This window comes from Acomys minous (genome assembly GCF_964271855.1).
Source record: "Acomys minous genome assembly, chromosome: 18".
Taxonomy (NCBI): domain Eukaryota; kingdom Metazoa; phylum Chordata; class Mammalia; order Rodentia; family Muridae; genus Acomys; species Acomys minous.
The window spans coordinates 57,439,899-57,464,663 of NC_140501.1; the positions used below are offsets into that span (position 1 = coordinate 57,439,899).

The 24,765-nt window shown below is 44.8% G+C and overlaps 1 long non-coding RNA gene across 1 annotated transcript; it reads left to right on the forward strand.

Annotated features, from left to right (window-relative positions):
• Positions 1-488: 488 nt before the first annotated feature.
• LOC311589178 lies at positions 489-10,112 on the forward strand. Its single transcript, XR_014776436.1, has 4 exons — positions 489-627; positions 1,403-1,522; positions 6,591-6,675; positions 10,019-10,112. It is a non-coding gene; the product is annotated as an uncharacterized lncRNA (long non-coding RNA).
• Positions 10,113-24,765: the final 14,653 nt, after the last annotated feature.

Consider the following 24,765-nt stretch of genomic DNA (forward strand, 5'->3'; position numbering starts at 1 on the left):
TCTTTTCTTCTTTCTTTCTTTCTTTTCACTTTTTTCATATATATTTGTTGGTTTGTTTGTTTGTTGTTTTTTAAATAAAGACACAGGGAGAAAGAGCTTAAGTTGGGTGGTTAGGGATGCTGACAGCTCAGGGCGGTTGATCTTTCCTGTCAGGGACTGGGAGGCTGTGGAGAGTGTGTGATGAGGCAACAGCACAGTAAAAAGGGTTTGAAGGCCAAGGTGTGTGAGGCCTTGCACCACAGAAATTAATTAAATAAAACAACAAAAGACTCCAGCATCCTATTAGCCCATCACAGCGTGTCCCCTAGCACAGGCACAAGCACTTTACAGGAATCTTGTCTCCTGAGTGCCCTGAGCTGTCTGTCACAGCTCAACTGAGCACCGTGGGTGACTCAGCGCTTCTAAGCATGACCTCATTCCAAGTCTCCAACGACTCTGAAAGGCTGGTGCTGTCACCCTCCTATTATACACGGAAAAGCGGAGGCAACAAAGAACCGTGTCCTTTGCCACAGATGACACGAAGCCATTGCTCACACCCCTCTAGGGAAGCCTCATCTGGGACACGGATATTATGATCTCAGCAGAAACGGGCTGTAACACACAGAAGCAGCTTCCAGCCCTTTCGAGGTACAGAAATCTCCACCCAGCCGCTCAGAACAGGCCTAGTAACTTTGACTGACCAGCTCCTCCTAGGGATCGCTGGTGCCCCACTTGAGCGACAGCTAATTTGCATAACTAAGAAAACCTTTTTTTTTTTTTTTAAATGCTGCTTTGGTTTGAAAAACATCAGGCTGTTCCTTGTGAGCCTGATCCAGCTGGGACTTTTTACTATGCAACACAGAAAGAACAGAGCAGAGCGAGAGCCAGATCTACAAATGCTGCTGTTGCCACCTTGGCATGGTTTAGTTAGACCCTACATACATACACACACCCTTCGACGCCTTAAATCATCTCTAGGTGATTCATAATCCCCAAATGAATTAAAAGAGCTGTAACTGTATTATTTAGGGTTAGAGACAAGAGCAACTCTATACATTTTTAGCACAGGCGCAGTTTTCCCCCTGAAAATATTCCCTAGCTGGTGTTTGGTTGAATCTGCCAATGTGGAAGTTGAAGGTGGGGCCAGCAGGGTGGTGGTGAGCAGAGAGAGCATCACCTTGGTCATGGAAGCCAGTGGCTTCCTCCCTGCTGCCTCACACACATTGGGGGGGGGGGGGCGGGCTTCACAGGGATTCTCTGAAGGAACTGAATTTCAAGTGGGAACCCACGCCCGCCCCCCCCCAAAAAAACCTGTCTACTCTCCTTCCAAGATTTATATGTTGTGTACTTCTCTACTGCTCAGCACGGCCGAGTCCAGACACAGGGGTCTCCTCAGCTGGCCCGTTTATCCTCTCTTCCACAGAGCTGTCAGCAGCAGCAGCAGCCAATGATGCCCGGGTCCCTGCTCTTCATACACCTCAAGAGGATCACACCTCCGCGCTCACCGAGGGCCAAGCCACTACCTGCCACCTTCACAGACAAGGTGAGGCGAGGCTACTGCATGTCCGTGTGCAGGTAATGCCGACATCGAGGGCTGGAATTAATTGTCCTGGTCATATTCCCCAGGTTTCTGCTTGCCTCTCAACAAGGCATCAGAATACATCTAAAAATGTAAACCTGAAACTCCGGCTGTCAGACTACACACGCTTCATCAAACCACTTCTGTGGCTCATCGGATGCCTGATTTCTCCTCCCGTGCCTTTACCTTCCCTTTATCAACCCTTCTAGATGCTTCTCCTTCCATACTTGTGGCCAGAAGAAATACCAAGAAAATCCTCCGTGCGTTTCTTTGCCTGGATGCCCACACCATGAACTCTCTCCTTTTGATGGCCAGACTACTGATTTAGATCAGTTTAAAAAAAAAAAATCCTCTAGGCTGAAAATTGTAAGCAATGTCATAACACTGATATAAGTGCTGGTTTGAACTTTAGTACCTGTGTTAGATTGGTTGGAACTGTGCAGAGCAAAAAAAAAAAACCAGCTGTGGTAAGAACGAGTTGGTTTCCAGTTAGTCATGGGAGCCAGACCCTATGCTTCTCTGTGAGACTTTTTGGTCCAGAAGGATCACACTCTTCAGCCATGGTGGCACTGATGATGGCTCCCTCCATCTTAGAGCCTGTGACTGGCACCCTTGGGTTCCCCAAAGGACTGAGAAAAAAGGAAAAAATTCACTCCACTCACACAGCTTCTATTCAGAAACACACAGACACACACACATAGACACATGCATGCATGCACACACATGCATGCATGCATGCACAAGCCACCACACCAAAGAACTCGAGAAGTGGTAAAATGTGCCCTAAAAGTAAGGACCTTCCTTCCATAGAGCAAAGCTTTCTGAGGGAGTTGGGGGTGGAATACTGGGGACCCTGGTGGTTTAATATAAAAGCATGTGGATGGATGGGTTTTTTATCATTGATATTAACAAAGGTGTGGGAGACAATGAGGTAGGTCTACAGACAACATCAGGCTATGAGCTAGGTCTACAGACAACATCAGGCTATGAGCTAGGTCTACAGACAACATTGGGCTATGAGCTAAGTCTACAGACAACATCGGGCTATGAGCTAAGTCTACAGACAACATCGGGCTATGAGCTAGGTCTACAGACAACATCGGGCTATGAGCTAGGTCTACAGACAACATCGGGCTATGAGCTAGGTCTACAGACAACATCGGGCTATGAGCTAGGTCTACAGACAACATCGGGCTATGAGCTAGGTCTACAGACAACATCGGGCTATGAGCTAGGTCTACAGACAACATCGGGCTATGAGCTAGGTCTACAGACAACATCGGGCTATGAGCTAGGTCTACAGACAACATTGGGCTATGATCTAGGTCTGAGGACATCAGATGCCAGTAGTCTGGCCCTCTCACCCATCCCACTGTGCTTCTCAACTCAGTAACTGCAGCTTTTTGTTCCCTCCCGAATCTGAACCTTCTTTTCCCATTAGGGAAAAGTCACAAAGCCCTGTTGATTTGTCTACCTCACAGATTTACGACAAGCACCTCTGCTCCGCTGAAATCCTACACGATATGTTTCTCTGGAGCAGGGCCTCCCAGCCCCTCCCACGCTCTGCGACTGTTAACACACTGATGCCCCGACATCAGGTATATTAGCATTGATAGTATAGTGTTTCTAAGGTTATGAAATCACATCATATACAAATAAAACACTTTCCTTGAGACAGGACCTTACCTTGTAGCTGGAACTGGCCTTGAGCCCATGATTCTCTTGGCTCCTTCTGAGTGCAGGCAGGTGCCACCATGCCCAGTGATTAAAAAAAAAAAAAAAAAAAACTTGTAAAGCTAGGAATATTTTCAGACCCCTAGAAAAACATGTAGAAAGACGTATAGAAAAATACTAACCCTAAGAGATCTGGTTATCGATGACTTTAAAAACCACTTTCCCCTGCTTTCTGATTTTTGGAGGGTATTTTAAGACAGAATCTCACAATATAAGGCTAACCTCAAATTCAACATTCTCAGCGCCCTTCTTCCTTATCTGAGACTGCTGTGATTATAGCATCCCTTTCTGACTGTTTTTTCAGTAAGTTTCCAGGCACTCGGGAGACAGAGGCAGAAGGTTCTCTGTTAGTCTAAGGCCAGCCTAGTGTCCATAGAGAGTTCCAATCCACCCAGGGCTACATAGTAAGTCCTTGTCTCTAGTAAGAAGAAAAATAAGTAAAATAGGCTGTTGTTATTCTAAAAATTAAAAAAAAAAAGCAAGTAAGACTAACATGGATTGGGGTTTTATTGTTGTTGTTGATGATGATAATGATGATTCTTTTTTAAATCATGGTCTCACTCTGTAGCCTAGCCTAGCCTCAAACATGCAATCCCCCCGCCTCAGCCTCCCAAGTGCTGAAATTATGGAAGTGTGCTACCACACTTGGCTCCAGAATTATTTACTTGTGACAAGAAAGGACAAAATGCACATGTAATGTCTTGAATATGCCTAAGAAAGTTCCCTGTCTCTTAAGGTGCTGTTGATGTTGCAAAGGGCAAGTTGAGTAAGACTGAAGAGACGGCGGTTCAGAGGAGTCTGGAAAGCAAGGAAGTGATGCTCTTCTTGGCTTGGCTCACAGTGTGTGCGCAGCAGTACACGTTAAGCGTGTTTCAGTGACAGTTCTACCACTGTGTTGCTGCTATTCTTAGCCCATGATCTTCATCACAGGAAGCAGACAAGCATGGTGTTGGAGCAATAGCTGAGAGCTTTACATAGTCATCTATCTGCAGGCAGCAGGCAGAGGGACAGAGGGAGGGAGGGAGGGAGGGAGGGAGGGAGGGAGAGAACAATTGGGCTTATAACTTCATAGTCACAAATGGCTGACCCAGCTCCAGGCAACACATTTGCAATCAAAGCCAGCAAGAAAGATGAAGAGCACAGTGGTTTCTGCATCCTTTCATCTGGTACCTGCAGCTCAAAAGCTTTCCTGGGACTCTGCCTTCTCCTGTTCCTCTCCTCTCCCTTCTCCCCAGTGGACTCTGCTCAAGTCTCACTGGTCAGACAGAACTGGGCTCCTCAGCCACCCTTAGCCACAAAGGCACTATCCTTACCTTTGATGACAGATCCCTGTTGCCGTAGACTTACCAGCAGTCACTGTCTGGGCTGGACGTGTTGCTGAGGGTCCTCAGTAAGGAAAGGCAGGTGGTGAGGAGTGAGCAAGCTGGCAGCAGAGGCTAGCTCAGATCGGTACTACTAGACAGAGGCCACACAGCGGAGGCACAAGGGTCAAGATGGGGATTTGTCAGAGCGAAGATAGAAAGGCAGAAAGTCACCTCTCCTCTGCTGCCCAGTGCGCAAACTCAAACCTGGAGGTTGCAGCCGCCTCTGCACCTCCAGCGCCTGCTGGCAGCCTTGCTGGCTGTACGATTCTGTAGCAATAAGAAATGCATTGGAGACAAGGAAGCTTGTCTCTCACAGGCTCTCACTGCTGGACACAGTTAACAACAGTTTGGCAATATATTGGGTGTAGCAACTGACGTGCCTTCAGTAGAAAACATATTTTGATTTTTGAATCTGAGTCTTTTCCTGGCCTAGGAATATGGAGTCTATCCTGTATCAACCACTGAAGCTCCCATTCAGTGGGGCACAGGCCTAGAGGACACGCCGATCCACCATAGCCGCCACATTCAGTTCCTATGTGGGTCAAGGCTATTGGAGGCCGGTTGCTCCGCCGTTTCCCCCAAACAAGCCTTTTAAAGACCTGCAGCTGGCTTGCTCTTTCCTTGGCGCACAGTTTAGATTGAAATCACAGATTTCAGTGATTTCAGCTGAAGTAGCTTCTTTCTGGAGTAGGTGAGGTTAATGAGTAAGGGGCTGCTCAGGTCAGGGCTTCAACCTTAGCAAGGATGACACAGTTTTCTCTCACACTGAGTCAGGCCATCAGCCCAGGAGCTTGCCAGCACACATAACCAGGCTTGTGAAAGCCTCCTAGCCAACAACCAAAGTCATATCCTGGGGAAAAAGAGAGCCAGGGGTCGTCAGGAAGCTGCTCAGCAAAGGGGCTGGAAACCGTTAAACAAGACTTAAATAGAAATGAAAGCTGCACACTTGTACTTCCGGATAAAATACAGCCCTTTAATTATGGGCACTTATAAAAGCAGGAAGTTCAATTTGCCTTATTGCCCTGCAAAAAAAAACAGCAACTCCGCTTTGCTTGCTCTAAAGGAGCCCGATCGTCAGCTCTAGCTTGTTCAAGAAACCTTGCACAGGAGCATTTAAATTTGTTTATTTTTCTCCGCCAAAGTTCTCTCCTTGGAGTCTTTATTTCAGGGGAGGAGGGAGGTGCTGCCTCTTCAAACAAGTGCTAGGACTTTAAAATGCTCAACTAATTTCATTTTCTTGATAAAATTTATCTGTGATCAGAACTGAGTCATACCAAAAATACTTCTATAAGATCTGACCTTTTACTGAAATCCCACATCGAGATAATACACTTAAAATGGTTATCGGTAAGGCTTTTGTTTTTCAAAAGTACATTTTAAATAAATCACTTTTTTAAAAGCAGAAAAATGTTTTCGATTAAGTCCTTCACAGACAATCAGTCTGAAAGTTCCTCTTGCTTTCATTTCCTTTGCATGCAAATTACACCAGGAGTGCTGTGTGTGCAGCGCCTACAAACCACACTTAGCTTTCGCATTTACTTCATGTCCAATTAAATCTCAAAATTCCCTTGCCTCTAGACTCTATAAGGATTGCGTTGTACCTAGGACAACAATGCAAGCAAAAACCATTTGTTAATAAATTAATTATAAAAAAACTAATTATAAAAACTATTCCAATTATATGAGGATGATTACTTCTTTCTTTTCACTTTTTCTCATGACAACAAAAATACTTTTTATTCTTGTGGGTTTCCTTGTTTTTTTTTTTTATTGACTACATTTGCTTTTGATAGTTTCGTATACGTATATAACAAATTTTGTTTACTCTCAACCCCCATCTCTTACCTTCTTCCTCTCCGTACAATCCCTCCCCACCCCACCCACCCCCGCTGGCTCTGTCCTACACTCGTGTCTCTTTGTTTTGTGTTCCATAGATTTTAACCAGGGTTGTCTGTGTGACCATGACTTTGGGACTCTCTGTTGGAGATCAGCGGATCACCATTGGCTCTACACTGAAAGGTGATAATTAGAATAACTAACTCTTAATTCCTCCCGAAGACGTATTTTCACAAAATTTTTAGATTTTTTTTCTTTTCTTTTTTTTTTAAGATTTATTTTATTATTATGTATACAGTGTTGTTTGCTTGTTTACCTGCAGGCCAGAGGAGGGCACCAGGTTACATTATAGATGGTTGTGAGCCACCATGTGGTTGCTGGGAATTGAACTCAGGACCTTTGGAAGAGCAGGTGGGGCTCTTAACCACTGAGCCATCTCTCCAGCCCCAGATTTTTTTCTTAACTCCAACAATTTCCTAAATGCTTTATCATTTAAAGAGTTTTAAAGACTTTTCATTTGAAGCCCTGTCTAAAATGACTTAGTACACTACCTACTCATACTCAGCTATTAGTGATGACCACCTGGAGTTGAATCACCTGACTTCTCCGTGAGCTCTTGATTGCCCTTGAAATGGCGGGAGCACAGTGACAGGCTTTCTAAAACACAATGGACTCCAAAGTTGCCATTAGAGGCTATTTAGGTTAATGACAGGCTTTTTGTTTTCCTTAGACACTTGCTATTAACGACTGAAGAGGATAACAAAATTTTGAGCTGGACAAGAAGTCTAGAAAGAAAATCATTATAGAACAATTGCATCTAGTTTTCCTAAATTGCCATAAAAATGAATTTGCTGCTTCCAAAGTCAACAGTGGTTAAAATGACAGTTTTTAAACTTGGATCGAGAGTTGGGTTGGAGGGCAGCTGGTAGAGGGCTTGTCTCGTGTGCACAAAGCCCTGGGTTCAATCCCCAGCACCATATAAACCAAGCCAAGGTAGCACGGGCCTATCATCCCCACAGTCAGGAATTGGAAGCAGGATGCTCAGATCAGCTCAGGTCATCTTCAGCTGCCTACAGAGTCTGGCTGGAGAAAGCTAAAGAGTTCATGAGTCCCAAAGAGAAGAAGCTTCATGCCGAGAAGCTAAACGGCTGGCTAGGTTCAAGGAAGAGCCTAGACAAGGTGTAGAGCAGTTAGGGCACACAGCAACAGGCAGCCCCCAAGAAGACGGAGAAGGGTTGGAGGAAAAAAAGAAATGGAATAGGAAATCAGATTCGAAGTCACACTGACAGCAGGAGGAATGGCCACAGAGTTCAAAGAAAGCTACTCTTTGGGGTCTTGTTTTGTTTTGTTTGTTTTTGTTATTGTGGTGTGGTATGGGGTTGCTGTGGATGAAACATCTAGAAAAGACCATCTCAGTCTTTAGGTCCTCCAGCTCCTTTCTTTTGGACCAGCTGCTGGACCAAAGACTTCTGAGAAGATTTTTCACAGAAGAAACACCAATTATAGCAGGTTTTGCCTCCTGGTTTATTCGACTAGGGAATGAACGTAGGAGACACATCTTATGGAAGCCACCCCCACAAGAAGGGGTCCCATACCCAGAATGCTCTGCACACCCCAAAACTGTTTTCCTGTCCTATGAGCCATGCCACCTTACCAGCTAGGCCAGACTAACGTTTGTTGACAGCTAATGCTTAGTCATATTCTCAGATGAAGACAGGAACAATTTAACTCCAGCACTCTATGAGTTCCAGGCCAGCCTGGTCCGCATAGTAACTTCCAGGCCACTCAAGCAGCTAGAAGGAGAAAAAAAAAAAGCATCTTATTGAGATGAGTCAACTTCAGGATTTCTCTGAGACAAACCAGGGTAGATGGAGCTCATAGTAAGAGAAACCTCAGGATCCATGCGATCTGTCACGGAAGTAGAAATTCCCACCTCAGCAGTCTTTTGAAGCAGGGGACCTGTTGAGAATTCCTTTAAATGTGAGCACTGTGGGGGGTTGGGGTGTATCGCCTTTTCACAGAATTATGAGAGGGCAGCCATGCCACTTCCTGATTGCTGTGCGCAGCGTATGATGTGGGCCCAAGCAACACAGAGGAAAGGAGATTTATATAATTCTTTGAAGAAAGAACAAACACCCCAGTGACTCGTTATAATTTTAATCACAACGTTCTCATGCCTTGCCTTTCCCTGAACTCTGAAATCGTGATCATGTCTATCACATAATTAATAACCAAACAAACGTGTGGAGTTTAAATTCTAGCTTACATATTCATGGATGCTAGTAGTTCACTTCACAGGTTCAATTTTATGTTAATGTTTATATTAATTATAGATAATAATAGGTTTCATTATTACATTTTCAAACACATGCGTACTCTATTATGTTCACTCCTATTATCCTCTTTTGTCTCCTACCTACTCTAACTGGTCCCCGTCCTCTTCTCAACCAGTCCCCTTTCTACTATCATGGTGCATGTGTGTGCGCGTGCGTGTGCGTGTGCACGCACGCACACACCAAGTCAACTGCTTTTTGTATTGCTAGACTATGAGGTGTCCAGGGAAATGGCCAAACCTTGCTCTGGTGTGGCTATAAGACCATTTCTGGATGAGATTAACCTGTGAGTAAAACAAATTGCCTTCCCTGATGCGATGGGCCTCGTCTAGCCTGCTAAAGGGCTGAGCAAGAGAATTCTTTCTGCCCCGCTGCCTTTGAACTGGGGCATCTATCTTCTCCCGCCTTTAGGCTCAAGCTGAAAAAACAAGGTCTTCCTGAGGATTAAGCTCGCCAGCCTGCAGGCCGAAGTTATGCCGCTAGCAACCTTAGGGCTTCATCTTGCCAACTCACACTACGTACAGACTTCTCAGGCTCCCCAGTGATGTGAGAGGATTCCTTATGAGAAATAACCTCCGACACACACACGCGCGCGCGCGCGCACACACACACACACACACACACACACACACACACACACGCACACACACACACACACACACTAGGCACTTACCTTTCCCCCAGAAGCACAGCCCTTCCTTCTACTCTCACCTCCCAGCAGGAATTCAAAGAGTGATTTGGGGCAGAAGTTGCTCCAGATTACAGAGGAACTCAGCCCCACCACCACTACGACAGCTTTCAATCAGGTTGTGTGCACACCCAAGCCAATGGCCTTCAGGTGGCCTTCTGGAAGTGAGAGGGTTAAGCAAAGAGTGAAAAGGGAAGAATCTGACCCTGAACCTAATGATGGGAAGACCACAATGGCAGCTGGAGACTGCCCTTCCCACCCGCCTCATTAACTTAAGAGTAAAGACTGATAGATTTTGTTTACAGATTCGAATGAGAAATATCCGCTATAGGCCCGTGGGGTGGTTTGAATGAGAACGGTCCTCAAAGGCTGATAGAGTGAATCCTTGGTCCCCAGTTGGTGGAAATATTTGGGAAGGATCGGGGTGTGGCCTTGTTAGAGAAGATGTGTCACTGGGGGAGGGCATTCCATTTCCAGTTAGCTCTCTTCTCTCTGCCTCCTACAGATGTGAACTCTCGACTACTACTCTGGCATCATGCTTGCCTGCCTGGTGCATGCTCCCACCGTGATGGGCATGGACTACACTGTTGGAATTATAATCAAGCCGCCAATAAACTTCTATTAATTGCCTTAGTCCTGGTGTTTTATCACAGAGGCAGAAAAGTAAGGGAGACAACTGTGTGTTAGAACACTTCATCCCCAATTGTGGGACCAGCAAGTGTTCTGACTGCTAAGCAATGTCTCCAACCCTGCTGTTTCTCAACGTCTCTAGTCTCCCCATATTTTTATGGCTCTTGACTGGTATCTTGTGGCATACATCATCTATCAATTAATTTTTTAAAAAGCAAAGTGGGAGGTATCTAACCTTTTGCCTTTAAGCACAGTTGTAAATTCCCTCTATAATGTCCCAGGCCAATAGAAAGTTTAAATAAAACCCTTCTCACCACATTGAAAATATAAAAATGGCAATAAAAGCCAGCTTAAACTGTGTCCTCAGCACCTAAGAAGAAAAGCAAATATTTTAAACTTAAAAAAAAATACAGGGGCTAGAATGTTGCTCAGTGTTTAGAAATACAGGGGCTGTAGAGGTGGCTCAGTGGTTAGGAGCACAGGGGCCAGAGAGATGGCTCAGTGGTTCGGGGCACAGGGGCCAGAGAGATGGCTCAGTGGTTAGGAGCATAGGGGCCAGAGAGATGGCTCAGTGGTTCGGGGCACAGGGGCCAGAGAGATGGCTCAGTGGTTAGGAGCACAGGGGCCAGAGAGATGGCTCAGTGGTTAGGAGCACAAGGGCCAGAGAGATGGCTCAGTGGTTCGGGGCACAGGGGCCGGAGAAATGGCTTAGTGTTTAAGAGCCCTGACTTCTCTTCAGGAGGACCTGGGTTCAGTTTCCAGCCCCCACATGGCTGTTCACATCCAACCTTAACTCCAGTTCCAGGGGATCCAATGTCTTCCTCTGACTTTCATGGGGACCAGTTATACATGTGCACAGACATAAATGCAGTAAAACACTCATCTACATAAAATAAATAAACCCAAAAAATACAGAATATAGCCAGTCTGTGAATCCCCTGTCAAAAAGCTATCATAAAGAGGAATTAGACACACTCTGTCATAAAAATCTAAGGTCCGTTGCCAAAAAAGTCTCCACAAAGAGGAGCCAGACACAACTGTGTCATCATCTTGAATGACAGTTAAAGTTAGCACACTTAGAACTAAAGTTAAATGCTGTCAAGGTTATCTCTGAAAGTCCTTTCAAAAAACACCATATCTCTCAGTTAAGTCCAATGCAGACAAATTTGCCTCCAATCGGGGAACAAAGGACTATGAGTTTGGCCGAGCCTAGGCTTTAGTTTCTGCTAAGAGGCTTTATGGTGGTCTGAGAATGGAGCTCGGAGGTAGAACGTGTGCATAGTATGGCACAAAACCCAGCGCAACCCCAAGCACCATAAAAAGTAGGTAATTAAATAATTGGTGGTGCTGTGCCCATAGTGACAGGTGACTGGAGGCTGCGGCGTGAGGCCCACTCAAGCCCTGGAGTTCCAAGTTCAGCCCACGCAACAAGGGCCCTTCCCTAGAGGTAACAACAATGTTTCTTTATCAAAAATATTAGAACCCTGCTTTGTGTCGTGGGTAACATTCGTGCTTAGAGGAGCACATGAGAACTTACACTCTCCCAAGCCTCGGCAAGTGCTTACCAGGGGAAGTGCAAACAAGATTAAGTTTAATTGCATTTTGCCCCATTTTTTTTTTACAGCTAAACATTTATTTCTATGGAATTAGACTCAGTTCTCAAGAGGAAAAGAGTGGGAAAGAAGTGGTGCCTGTAACCCTGGGATTGATACTCACTCCAAAGTCATGTGAGTGTTTGGCTTCATCAGCAAATATATTTCGCTTAAAATGTAAAGAAGGAATTTTTTTCCTTAGGTATTCAGAAATACTCTAAAGGTGGAGAAAAGAGAGGCTGCCTCCAGAGTAGACAGTACCGCAGGGGAGGTTAACTGGTGAAAATACCTAAAAATAGCCTCGGATTGTTTCTCCATGATTTAAGATAGCTTGGGCCACATGGAGAGTAGACATGGCAGTGTGACATGCAGGACCCATTGGAAACATAGAGAAATTAAAGGAGGACACTTCCATTTCCAGCGGCAGAATGGCTCATCCAGGGATGCAAGGTACATAGATGTGGTGTGTTCTGAGGACATGCTAACTGTGTCAGCAGACCAAGTGTCTGGAGACTCAACTGGGGCACTGAGCAGTGACCGTCCTAGAGATCCCTCTGGCCTCCTACACACATCATTACTCCACCAGCATCAGGACCAGCCCAAGGCAGAGGCAGGCAATAGAGATATGCTTATAAGCAGGCTCCACAAGCCTCCAGATGCTGTCAGCAGGGCACAGCCTAGCTGTGTGATCCACAAGTGAGCCTTAGTCTTCCCCTGGGTGAGCAACTGGGCAACAGTAAGGCAGTCAAGACTACAGAGCTACAGTCAGGCAATAAAGACAGCTAGAGATTGCAGCCAGATGGGAACAGACTGAGTGTTTAAGGTGTGCTCAACGTTGCGAGCGTGTCTCATGTTGTCAGAAAGGGGAGGCTTGGTCCTCAATGTGAGAAGTCAGCATGGGCTTTTCAAGGTCACATCAGCCTGCGGGGAGAGGCTCCTGGTCCTGGGGGCTGAGAAAAGAAGAACGCAGGCCCAGCTGGAAGTCAGGGTAATTGCTTCAGATTATGGTCAGCTTCCAGAATCAAAGCATGGGTGGATGGACTTCATGCTGTGTTTAGTGGTAAAACAATCTTTCATTTTCACTGTGGATTCCTGGAGGGACATTTTTAAAACAGAAATTTGAGAACACTTGAATTATTCACCAGAGGGAAAAAAATAAAACAGGAACCAATGGAGGCAAATTATAGCATTACAAGGGATTTCCAAGGTTAGGCGTTGGAGACAAGGACTATCAGATCCCACAGAATAAACGTGAGGCAAGGGCTGAACGAAGTGAGGCGGAGAGACAGCCCATTTTATCCTCTTCTCCATTTCTCCAGATTTTATTCTCCGTGTAGCTAAGCAAATGAAGGGTCACTTCAAAGCTACAGCACTCATTTTTTTTTCCTTGTTCAAACAAGCATGTGACCACCCAATACTGAAGACCCGAGAAAAGAAAACAAGATGAAAGGCAATAAGACAGAGACGTGTATGACAGGCTTTAAGACAGTAAAGACAGTGAAAAAAGAAACTGAAGAAGATAACCGAAAATGAGGGGAAAATCCCCTATGCTCATGAATTGGTTAGGATCGATACACTGAAAACGGCTACCCTACCAAAGTCAACAGATTCAATGCAGTCCTCATCAAAATCCCGACACAATTCTTCACAGAACTTGAAAGGACAATTTTCAACATTATATGGAAATACAAAATTTTTAAAAAGATAGCTAAAACAAACCTAAACAATAAAGGAACCAATGAACTATCAGCATGCTAGATTTCAAGTTGTACTACAGAGCTATGGTAGTAAAAACCTCATGGTATTGGCATAAAAACAGGTACACTGATCAATAGAATCAAATTGAAGACACAGACAGAACTCCACACACCTATGATTTTTCACAAAAATACACACCGGAAAAAAAGACAGCATCTTCACCGAAAGGTTGTTGTAAGATATCTATTAGGCTATAAAAGTATAAAATTAGCCTATAACTGTTACAGTGATATTATCTAAGCCACTGTCATAAACAATAAGGACACAGACACTAGTTGTTTTTTAGAATAGCTTCATTGAACCTGGAACTGGGCAGGTATTAAGCATCTAAACTATCCTGACCATATCCCAGGCCATTTGCTGTAATCATTCCTATGTGGGCTACCTCCATCCATAATCCCAAAACACTTGCTAATGTTCTTCACTTGGGCTGCCCGCCTCCATCTACACCAATCCGGCCATGTGCTTCTCACCTCAAACTCCAGCTCTCTCTCTCTTTTCTGCCAATCCCCAAGCTTTCAGCATTGTTTATTAGCCGATCGACTTTAAATAAGTAGAGCAAGGTTCACACAACAAGGACAGCTGTGCATGAGAATGTGCTCCTGTAGAATACATGGCGCCAGACCAACCCCCAACAAATGGTGCTGGTCAAACTGGATGGATGGCTACACATAGAGGAATTCAAATGGATTTATATTTCTCACCCTGCACAAAACTCAATTCTAAATGGGTCAGGGCCCTCAGCATAAGGCCAGATACCCTGAATCTCATAGAAGAGAAAGTGGAAATAGTCTTGAACACATACATGGTCACCGGAAAAGACTTCCTAAGTAGAACATACATATCACAGGCACTAAGACCAACAATTAATAAGGGGGGGGGCTCATGAAACTTGAAAAGCTCCTGTACAACAAAGGTGACTGTCACATAGGCGAAGTGTCAAGCTACAGAATGGTAAAAGAACCCGAGACTAGATAAGCCAGGGATCTTGAGGAAAATCAATACTATTGCTCTGCTAAAGAAACATAGCAAGAAAGAAAATTACTCCTAGGGGCATCCGGTGCCTTGATCTGCCATCCTCAGAGAAGCCCCCTTTTGCAGTAGATGGGGACTAACACAGAGGCCCACAAGTGACCCATGTGCAGACAGCGAGGGACACAGAGACCCACAACTGGACCATGTGCAGACAGTGAGGGACACAGAGACCCACAACTGGACCATGTGCAGACAGTGAGGGACACAGAGACCCACAACTGGACCGTGTGCACAGTGAGGAATTTTGAAACACTCAATGCTAAATGGTATGTCTCTGTCAGAGCCCTCCACACAGAGCTCAGGGAGCGATGCAGAAAAGGAGACAGGAAGATAGTAAGATCCAGAGGGGGTGGATGGCGCCAAGGAAACAGTGTCTTCGAGACCCAGAGGACTGAGGCACATGTGAACTCACAGAGGCCGTGGCAGCATGCACAGAGCCAGCACGGGCTCAAGCGAGGTTGAATTCCAGCACTGAGAGGGCGGAGTGGACATGGATTCCTACAGCTAATAAAGAAGCTATCTGTAATTGACACTCACTCGCAAAGAATAATTAGTTTTCTCCAATGGAGTCTCACTGAATATACTAGCCACTGAAGGACAGGCTCCATGCCGAGCAGTGGATGGCCAACACAGAGCTAGGACAACGGGATTTGTGTATGAGTTTTGGTTTTAGTTTTTTATAGACTTTTTGTCTCTTTATATTATGATGCCCAATTTTGTGAAGGGGGGTGTGTGTGTGTGTGTGTGTGTGTGTGTGTGTGTGTGTGTGTGTGTGTGTGTGTGTGCGTTTCTTATGTTTTGTTTCTTTGTGTAGGGTTTTTTGTTAGCCTGTATTTTTTTTTCTTTTAAAGAGGAAAAGAAAGAAGTTGTGAGGAGTTGTGTGGGTCAGGAGGTGGGTAGAATCATGGCTCGGAAAGGGGAAGCCATGATCAGAATATAGTGTATGAAAATTTTTTTCAACAACTAAAAAAAAAAAAAAAAGATCTAGCCATCTCTGAAAGCTATCCTCAACCTTAGTCCTGGTCACCGGCTTTCCTAACACCGTGCGTTGGTCTAACCTTTTCTATGCTATCTAAAAGTAAGTGCAACCATGAGTATAAGAAGCAAGCACTGTAATGCCACTGTGCTTTTGTGAGAAAGTGATGTGAGAGGGCAGAAAATCAAAAAGCACGCAGACGCAGACCCCAGGGGAAGCCCACTAAGGTAAGAAGGAACAAACCCTGAGACAGTGGGGTGCAGATTGCCAACGTGGCTCCTGCCTCAGCAGTCATCTGCTTTTGGCTGAGGACAAGGATTGGGGCTAGCCTGAGAGCCTGTGGCATGAGGTGAGAGGAATAAACTTGGGGATAAAGGATAACAGCCTCCCATGCCTCATATGTGGCTTTCCAGCAAATGACTGACAGGTGCAGGACAGATGCAGGAAATTCCAAACCAGAAAGCAGTGAGGGCGGGCCTAGTCAGAAGTGTCGGGGTCATTCTGGATGCACCCCCAAAGTGCCAAGGTCTGACCTCTAACTCCACCCCCCACCCCCAAACCCACACACAGTTCTTTCCCACTAGCCCACCTTGCCATGGAAGGGACTGCCAGACAATAGGGTAGCTACGCCGAGGGACTTACCTCCCAGAGGCTCACACCACCAGGCTGCACTACTACATGAGCAAAGGAGCAAAGTTCCTGAGAGATAGATGAAGGGAAAACGTAAGACCTGCTTCTTCTTCATCTTCCTCTGCAGCCCAGTCCTCTACATAACGGATTGCCAGAGGAGCCGCAGTCCAAACACACAGCCAGTGCAAATCCAGTGTCAGTGCAGCCAGTTCCTGATGTCTAAAGGGATTGTGCAGTTCCAAATACCAACTTTTGAGAGATTCCCACATAACCTCTAACTACATTCTAAGACAGTACTCAGGAATGCAACTTTGTCTACACAGATGAACAAGCCAACATCAAGCAGCCGGATGCTAATCTGGAATGTTCTATGTCCTCGGGAAGGCATACTGGCTCCATACACGTGGTGTCTGCGCTTCCCTCTTAACAAGTCTGCAGTCTCCAACCCTGTGGACTGGAAAGCAGACATATACCATTAGTATTCATTATTACAGCCATATAATACAATTAAGTATCATGTTAACTGATGACATATAATAGCAAAAAGAGAGACTTCTTCAAAAATGCAGTAAAATTCTTTCAAAGAACCAGTCAACGTAAGTTGCTAAGAAAAAATACAATTAAAAAATCTGTTACATTGAGTGTATAAATAGCCACTATTGATGACAGGAAATAACTAAATGTATAAAGATGCTACATTTGTTTCACGTGTGCCTGTAAGATCTTGCTCCTGTTTAAAGAAACTGAAATTACCTGGTGGTGCACATTTCAATCCCAGCACTCAGGAAGTGGAGGCAGAGACCAAGAACTCAAGGCAATCCTCGGCTACTTAGTAATTTCAAAGGTGACCTGAGCTCCATAAGCCGGTCTCTAAATACAAAACTGAAGCCAGAAATCACTGGTGGTTCATTATAAGCAACACATACACACCACACACACCATACACACCACACACACATACCCCCCCACACACACCATATACACACACACAACACACACACATATATACCACATGCACATACCCCACACACACACACCACACACCACACACACATACACACACACAACACATACACACACAACACACACACACACACACACACACACACACGACACACACAACACACACACATACACATACACACCACACACAACCTGACCATTTGGTGTTGTCATCATTTATTCAGCCTTTCAATAGACAGGTATAAGGGTTCACTGTAGATCTAGACGCAGGATTAGAGTGCCAGGAGTCCAGAGGGCAAAACTGCCTGTCTCACACCTTGGAAACCCTTAGGGTCTCCGAGGGCAAATGGGCAAATGAAGTTCTGAGCCTGATTAAGAACACTAACACTAACACTTCCTGAGGCAAGCCTCTAGCACAAAGACACGTGCAGTGTTTACCTTAATCTGTAGAAAGACTTGATTATGTCAGCAGTTGATTACACCGTAGATTATTATATTCAACTGTTATGGCTTTGGACCCAAAATAACAGCATTTATTATAACTCAGTAGGGATTAGCTGTATGAAGTAAAATAGGAGATAGAAATTAACAAGAAAAAAAAGTGTGAATGATTGAGTTCCAAATACGTTTGAAATGCCTTTATACCGAAAGGCGTAAACGATAGCACATAGGCGTGGTGGCACACCCTACTGATCACAGCACTTGGGGCACAGAGGCAGAAGGATCTTTCTGAGTCCCAGGCCAGCCCTGTCTACATATCAAGTTCCCCACCAGCCAGAGCCCAATAAAGAAACCTTATCTCAAAACAAAACAAAAGCTAGCCCACTATGGACAAACTCCTTAGTCTTCAGCTTCAACTTTTTCAGCTTTTACCATATTTTTTAGACCATCGTGTTATAGTGGGAAGTTGCTTTAGTCTATGAGCTCATTATTTCATGAATGTAGCCCGTTCTCCCCAGGCATCAAGCCTTTAAGGATAAGAATTGTTTTTATGCCGGGCGGTGGTGGCGCACGCCTTTAATCCCAGCACTCGGGAGGCAGAGGCAGGCGGATCGCTGTGAGTTCAAGGCCAGCCTGGTCTACAAAGTTAGTCCAGGACAGGCAAGGCTACACAGAGAAACCTTGTCTCGAAAAACCAAAAAAAAAAAAAAAAGAATTGTTTTTACTATTTGAACAAACAAGTAAATAAATACAATATAATGATACAAACTACATAGAAGTCCGTTGAGATGTATAGACTTTGGGCCCGATTAATTTTGGTTTGTGATGTTTTCATTTGCAAGTTCTTTTAATGAAGTTTTAATAGTTCTAAAAAATAATAGCTAGTAAACTTGAAGGCAGAGCAATTTCTCAGTGCTAAGTTATTAAACTAAGTACCTTCTTATAAAAAAAAAAAAGAATTGTTTTTAACGAGGAGAGGGAAATATACAAAGTACATTACATTCTTGCGTGAAATTTACTTTACTTAACCCAGGATAAAAAATAAAATAAAAATGTTTAAACAATTACATTTTGCTTTTCAGACCCTCTGGGCCTAGAGTAGGTCTTAGTAAATATTTGCTTAATTTACTATAAACACATGAAGCATGTGCCTTGAACCCTGTGCCAGCTGAGGAAGGCTCTGGAACATGGCCAAATTACAGTTAAGCATGGCACCATCAGTTTGCAACAAGGGAGTTCTCTGTTTTTTATTGTTTTTTTAATATCCGGAGCTCTACCTCTCTCCCTCTCAGCCAGTTCCTACAAATTCATTGTATTTTCATATTTCCATAATGACACCTGCTGGTAGCCGAAGAGTGAACAGAGTGCAGAAACGCAGAAACAATGCCCGCTGCTGTCTCACAGGTGAGGCCCCTGCGTGTGCGCAGAGTGCATCTCAATGGCTCCGGATGCCTGTGTGTTGAGAGCCGAGAAAGGCAGGTGCTATCCCAACACTGTCTTCCAGCCAGAATTAAAATGTGCCTTGTGACCTCAGTCCAAAGCAAAGCTCATGTAATGAAGGTATTTATTATTCAAGACCTCAAAATCTTCAATTCATTCACTAGGTGTTGCGTTCCACTTCCGAGCTGGCATTCAAAACACTGCAAATTAAGCAATTATCTTTCTCTTAAACTCTCTCTCTCTCTCTCTCTCTCTCTCTCTCTCTCTCTCTCTCTTTCTCTCTCTCTCTCTCTCTCTCTCTCTCTCTCTCTCTCTCTCTCTCTCCCTCCCTCTCTCTCTCCCTCTCCCTCTCTCTCTCTCTTCTTTTATATAATTGATTACTCCATCAAGGTTGAAGCAGCCCAAAGGACGGCGAGTGGGGCATTTGTCTGACTGGAAACCTCCAGGACATCTCATCCTTGGAAGTAGGAAAGAATGCTGCTGTGTGCCCTGCAGTACCAGCTCCCCTATACTGTAAGTTTGAAGATGGGCCCCATCCAGCCTGCCTTCCATCCTCAGGGCCCACAGAAAGTGCCACTGAATACATTCAGTCATACAAGTGGGTATGAGGGGTTCATATGTGTTCCCAAAATACCCCCCAAGTTAGCCTTGTCTAGGCACCAAGATGTTGACCAGATTGAATGGGCTTGCTTGACAACACTTAAGAATGTTCATTTAACTAACTAGTTTAAGAGGCAGGAAAAGTCACCAAACAAGCTATATGAGCATGGGTTTCTTAAACGGTTAATAGGTAACGTATCATTTATTAGGACAAATTATACAGACATTGTCTTCCTTAGCCAGCAATCAGTCTTCAATAAAACCAGTCATGTATGATGGTGATAGGGCAGAATCAGTCTCAGGACATTTTTTCCCCACTGTCTACAAGTTAGAAACAGCACAGACCGTCACTCGGCCGACGATCCACTCACGGTTTTGTCCACTTGTGTGTGTGGGTTTTTTTATTTCTATTTTTTTGTTTTCGTACATACGTGAGCTTCTCAGACATGCCTGGACTCCTTTCACCCTGACTGTTTTCACACAGACAAGGAATCACTCAGGCAGGTATGAACAGTAGAATTTTCCCATTCCCCACTTCAAATTTATTTCCTGTCCTTCAGAACACTGGGGCAAGGGACAGAATTATGGAGAATATTAATCAGAAGCTGCAATTCGCTTTCAACAAGGAAAACCCTTTGGGCGCTTTAAAAGGCTCTCTTCTTACTCCCACTGACTGTAGATAATAAATCGATTCAACAAATGTGACAAACAACTGCCGTGCCAATGCTGGCAGACACTGTTAGGCAGATCTCTGGTCCTTTCCCTCAGAGAATCCAGCATAGTACCAGACTCCCTGCCCACAAGTCCCCATGGTGCTGATGTGACAAGACCAGTTCTATCCCCACCTCATTGGGGCTACCTCTGTTTACATGTGACAGAGGCCTGGTGGCACACTGGGACACCCTACAGAAAACTGTATTTCTCGGAGCCATGCTCTCTGTGGAAATCCATAACCTGTTTAAGCTTCATTCACAGTTTGCCTGGGCATCACTCACCAGTGGTTTAGATGCAAAGATAAAGCTGTATATAGAAACCAGTGAGTTGGGGTGAGGGATTTGGTGGGTCATATCAAATGAACGCGAGTGAGCGCATACTCGCAGAGGACATACTGGGCAACCATCTACACAGCCGCTATGAGCACATCATCCTTTGCATTACACCCAGGGAGTATAGTACAGTGGTGCACTTTGTCTACTTAAAGACAAGACTCTTAGGGGGACCCCTAACTCTTCTCCTAATACTCATATAAAAATCCATTTTTAAAAAATAATAGATATTTCTTTGTCTGGGTTTTGGATCTAATGTAAGCTTTGTGAACCATTATAGCAAAGCCAAAAAAAGTGATACTTAGCAGGCACCTATCCTAGACCAAGTTTTAAAGTAATGTTCCTTTACATCTTAAAGCAATATGTAAATTATCATCATCAAAACTCTACAGCTGAGGGAACAAAAGTGTTTTGAGGCCAAGGGAGCTTGCTTGTGCCACACAGCCCATAAATGGTAAGATGAGGCCTCTAAGAGCACACTGCCTCCTCACTGCACAGGGGCTGTACAGCTGCTGCTGCTGCTGCTGCTGCTGAATATGAGTGTGTTGGGGATGGGATTACGCAGCTTAAACTTACATATACTTTCATATCACTTTGTGTGTATGTGTGCGCGTGTTTGTATATGCATGTGTGCAGGTGTGCGTGCATGTGTGTAGAAGCCAAGAGCCAATGTCAGGTGTCTTCCTCTACAGTTCCTAAGGGTCCATCTCATACACAAATGTGTAAAGGGGCATTCTGCGACAAAATTAGCAGTACTAGTACCCTGCATATGGCCTTTAAGAGACCATAGGCTCGGGGCTGGAGGGATGACTCAGCGGTTAAGAACACTGTCTGCTCTTCCAGAGGTCATGAGTTCAATTCCCAGCCACCACATGGCAGCTCACAACTGTCTGTAATCCTAATTCCAATGGCTCTGACTCCTCTCACACTAAAATAAAATTAAATAAATTATTTAAAAAAGAGAGAGAGAGAGAGAGACCATAGGCTGACATGTCATTATGTCCCACCCCTTGTAAGCTCACCAAAGTTTAAATGCCTGTTTTTCCAGGAAGGCAAATTGGTTTTTCATCAAGGATGGAATAAAGTAAATGTAGTTCTTCACACACACACACACATACACACACACATACACACACACATACACACACACATACACACACATACACACACACATACACACACACACATACACACACACATACACACACACACACACACACACACACATACACCACGAGATTCTCTTATCCTAGTGGATATTAAAGGGAAATGTCCATTTGCTTCAGCTCCAAAGGACTGAAGCTGATTGGCTCAGATGGTTGCAGACCTCCATTCTTATGCCACATATAAGTAACTACGTCTCTCCCCTCCTTACGCTACTGGAGCTGGGTGGGCTGGGCTGGGTGCCTGCCAATGCCTCACTTTTTATACATGGGTACCCTCCAAACAAATCCTACAATCTTGCAGCTTCAGGAAGAAGCCCCGCCCCCTCGCTGCAATCACTATTTAGACCCAAGCACAGTCTGCAGGTTTTAACACAGCCTGTCCAGCCTAGCGTGTGCCAGGGACCCCACCATGCTCCATGTGACACTTTTCAGGTTGACACTATTATCTATGTTGCATTGATCAGGAATCTGAAGCTTAAATAAATTTAATTTTTTTTACATGATCCTATAGCTATCCGGAAGCAGAGGAGAGTATGTGAAACACACAATGATGCACGTGGAAGACAAAAGGCCTCACGTTCAGCTCCCGGCTCTGCGTACAATAGCAGCGTGACCTGAAACTGATGCTGGAATCCTTTCCTTCTCATGAAACAGGGGCAGTGGCAGCACCCTCTTCGGAGGCATGCAGTTAAGTGGGTCATGGATGCTAATGAGTGGCATGGCCCAATGCTCAAAAGTTTTCATCACTTCCCCTTCTGCTCGTGCTCCTCAGAGGTAGAGGCTACCTCTTTATCATGTTTTTAAAAGACTCATTTGTTGGATTTTTACTTATGCGTACGGTGCTTCTGTGCATGCATGTATATGCCCTGTGTGCATAGCTGGGCTCACAGAGCCAAGAGGATGGTGTCAGAGTCCCCGGAACTGGAGCTACAGATGATTGTGAGTCACTCTGTGGGTGCTGGGAACTGAACTCAGGTCCTCCGCAAGAGCAATAAGGGGTCTTAACTTGCTTCTTAACCAATTCTGGCTTCGCTTGTTCAAAATGAAGGAGTAAGTGGTGTGCGAAGACCTATGAGGCCTGTAAGAAAGAATGTAGGAATGGCAGACGGTAGGGCAGAATAGATATGCTTCTAAAAGAAGGGAGGAGAGCAATCGGGAGACAATCAGGGATGAATCAGGAACACGGTGAAGGAAAGAGATAGTGAGGAATTCCAGCATCCGTGTCTGGCCTTCCTTACTCCTTGCCTGGTTCAGCCCCCTACCTGAATTTCATTTGAAAAGCTAGAAATGGAGATGAGCCTTTGGAGGGCAGGAGAGATGGCTCAGCGATGAAGCGGACAAACTACTTTTTCAAAGGACCCAAGTTTGAGTCCCAGCACCCACATCAGGCAGCTATGATCAATGTAACTTCAGCTCCAGGAAATCCAGCACCCTCTTCTGGCCTCTGCAGGTGCTGCACTCAGATGTGTACACATACATGCTCTCTCTCTCTCTCTCTCTCTCTCTCTCTCTCTCTCTCTCTCTCTCTCTCTCTTCACACACACACACACACACACACACACACACACACTTAAAAGTTAATCATCATAATAAACTTACAAATATGAACCTTGGGGCTGGAGATATGGCTCAGCAGTGAAGAGCACTGGCTGCCCTTAATTCCAGAGGACCTGGGTTCATTTCCCAGCACCCACATGGCAGCTCACAAGTGTCTGTAACTTCAGTTTTAGGGGATCTGACACTCTCACACCAATGCACATAATATTATATATATATATATATATATATATTTTTTTTTTTTTTTTTTTTTTTAAGATGAACCTCTGGGCCTTGGCCAGAAGAGTACCTGCTGCCCCCAGGGCCCACTGGAAAAATCAAATCAGGGTTCACTTGAAAGAGGGAGTGGGGATTGAAAGTAGGGTACAGAGACATGAGAAATAATGAATCAAGTCAGGAAATTTCTGATCAAGATTCACTTTAATGCCCTACTAGTAAGAATATATATAGGGCAAGGTCAATAGGATCTATTCTTATCTCACTCACCCTAGCCCCCAGGCAAGAATACAATAGCCTTAATCGCTCCCTGTAGAACTTCCTAGTTCTCTGAGTAGTTCCTTGTAAGAACTTCCTTGATCCTCTGGGTGGTTCCAAGTTGGGACTTCCCTCCTTCTTTCAAAGGTAAATAGTCCAAGGATAGCCTAGAACACAAGACCTTGTGAGGCAAAGGTCAGCAACTCGAAAGTCACAGCATGAAGCCTAAGCACAGGATTTCTGACATGGCAGAACTTGGCATGGCTCCCCACAGATGAGCTGAAGATAAGTGCAGTGGTGGATAATAGATCCACGAGTTCACTGTCTTTCCCATTAAGGTTTTATGTTGCTTGAGAGTAGAGTCCATGCAGGATGACACCTTGGGTGGAAGGCGGATTCCAGGAGCCCTGTAGACACCATAATGCTGAGATCCTCCTTCACAATGGTGTGGTGTGTGCACAGAACCTGTGTGCATGATCCTGCACACTTTAAATCACTCTAGACCATATACAGCAGCTGTTATACCGCATTATTACCTAACAAGTCAAAACAAGCAGACAGACAGACAGACAAACCGAGTCCATATAGGATCAGTGTGTGTGCACCTCTTCTTTTTCAAATTTCAAATATTTGTAGTCCACAGTTGGTTGAACCCAGGGGCATAGACCTCATGGAAATGGGGGCCGCCTACTAGTTTGTAGCCATTTGGTCATAAGCACAGCATCAGAAACAGAGCAAAGATTCACAGAAAATTCACTGCTCTAACGCGATCCAATGCTCTTCCTAGCTTGCCAATTGATCGATTTTTAAATTTATCTTTATCAGGCCAGGTGTGCAGCTCGGTGAAGAGAACCCTCCTGGCATATATATACAAGGCTCTGGGCATCGTCTCCAAGACTAAAAATAAAATAAGAGCATCTTTATTACCGCCCCCTCAAGCTCTT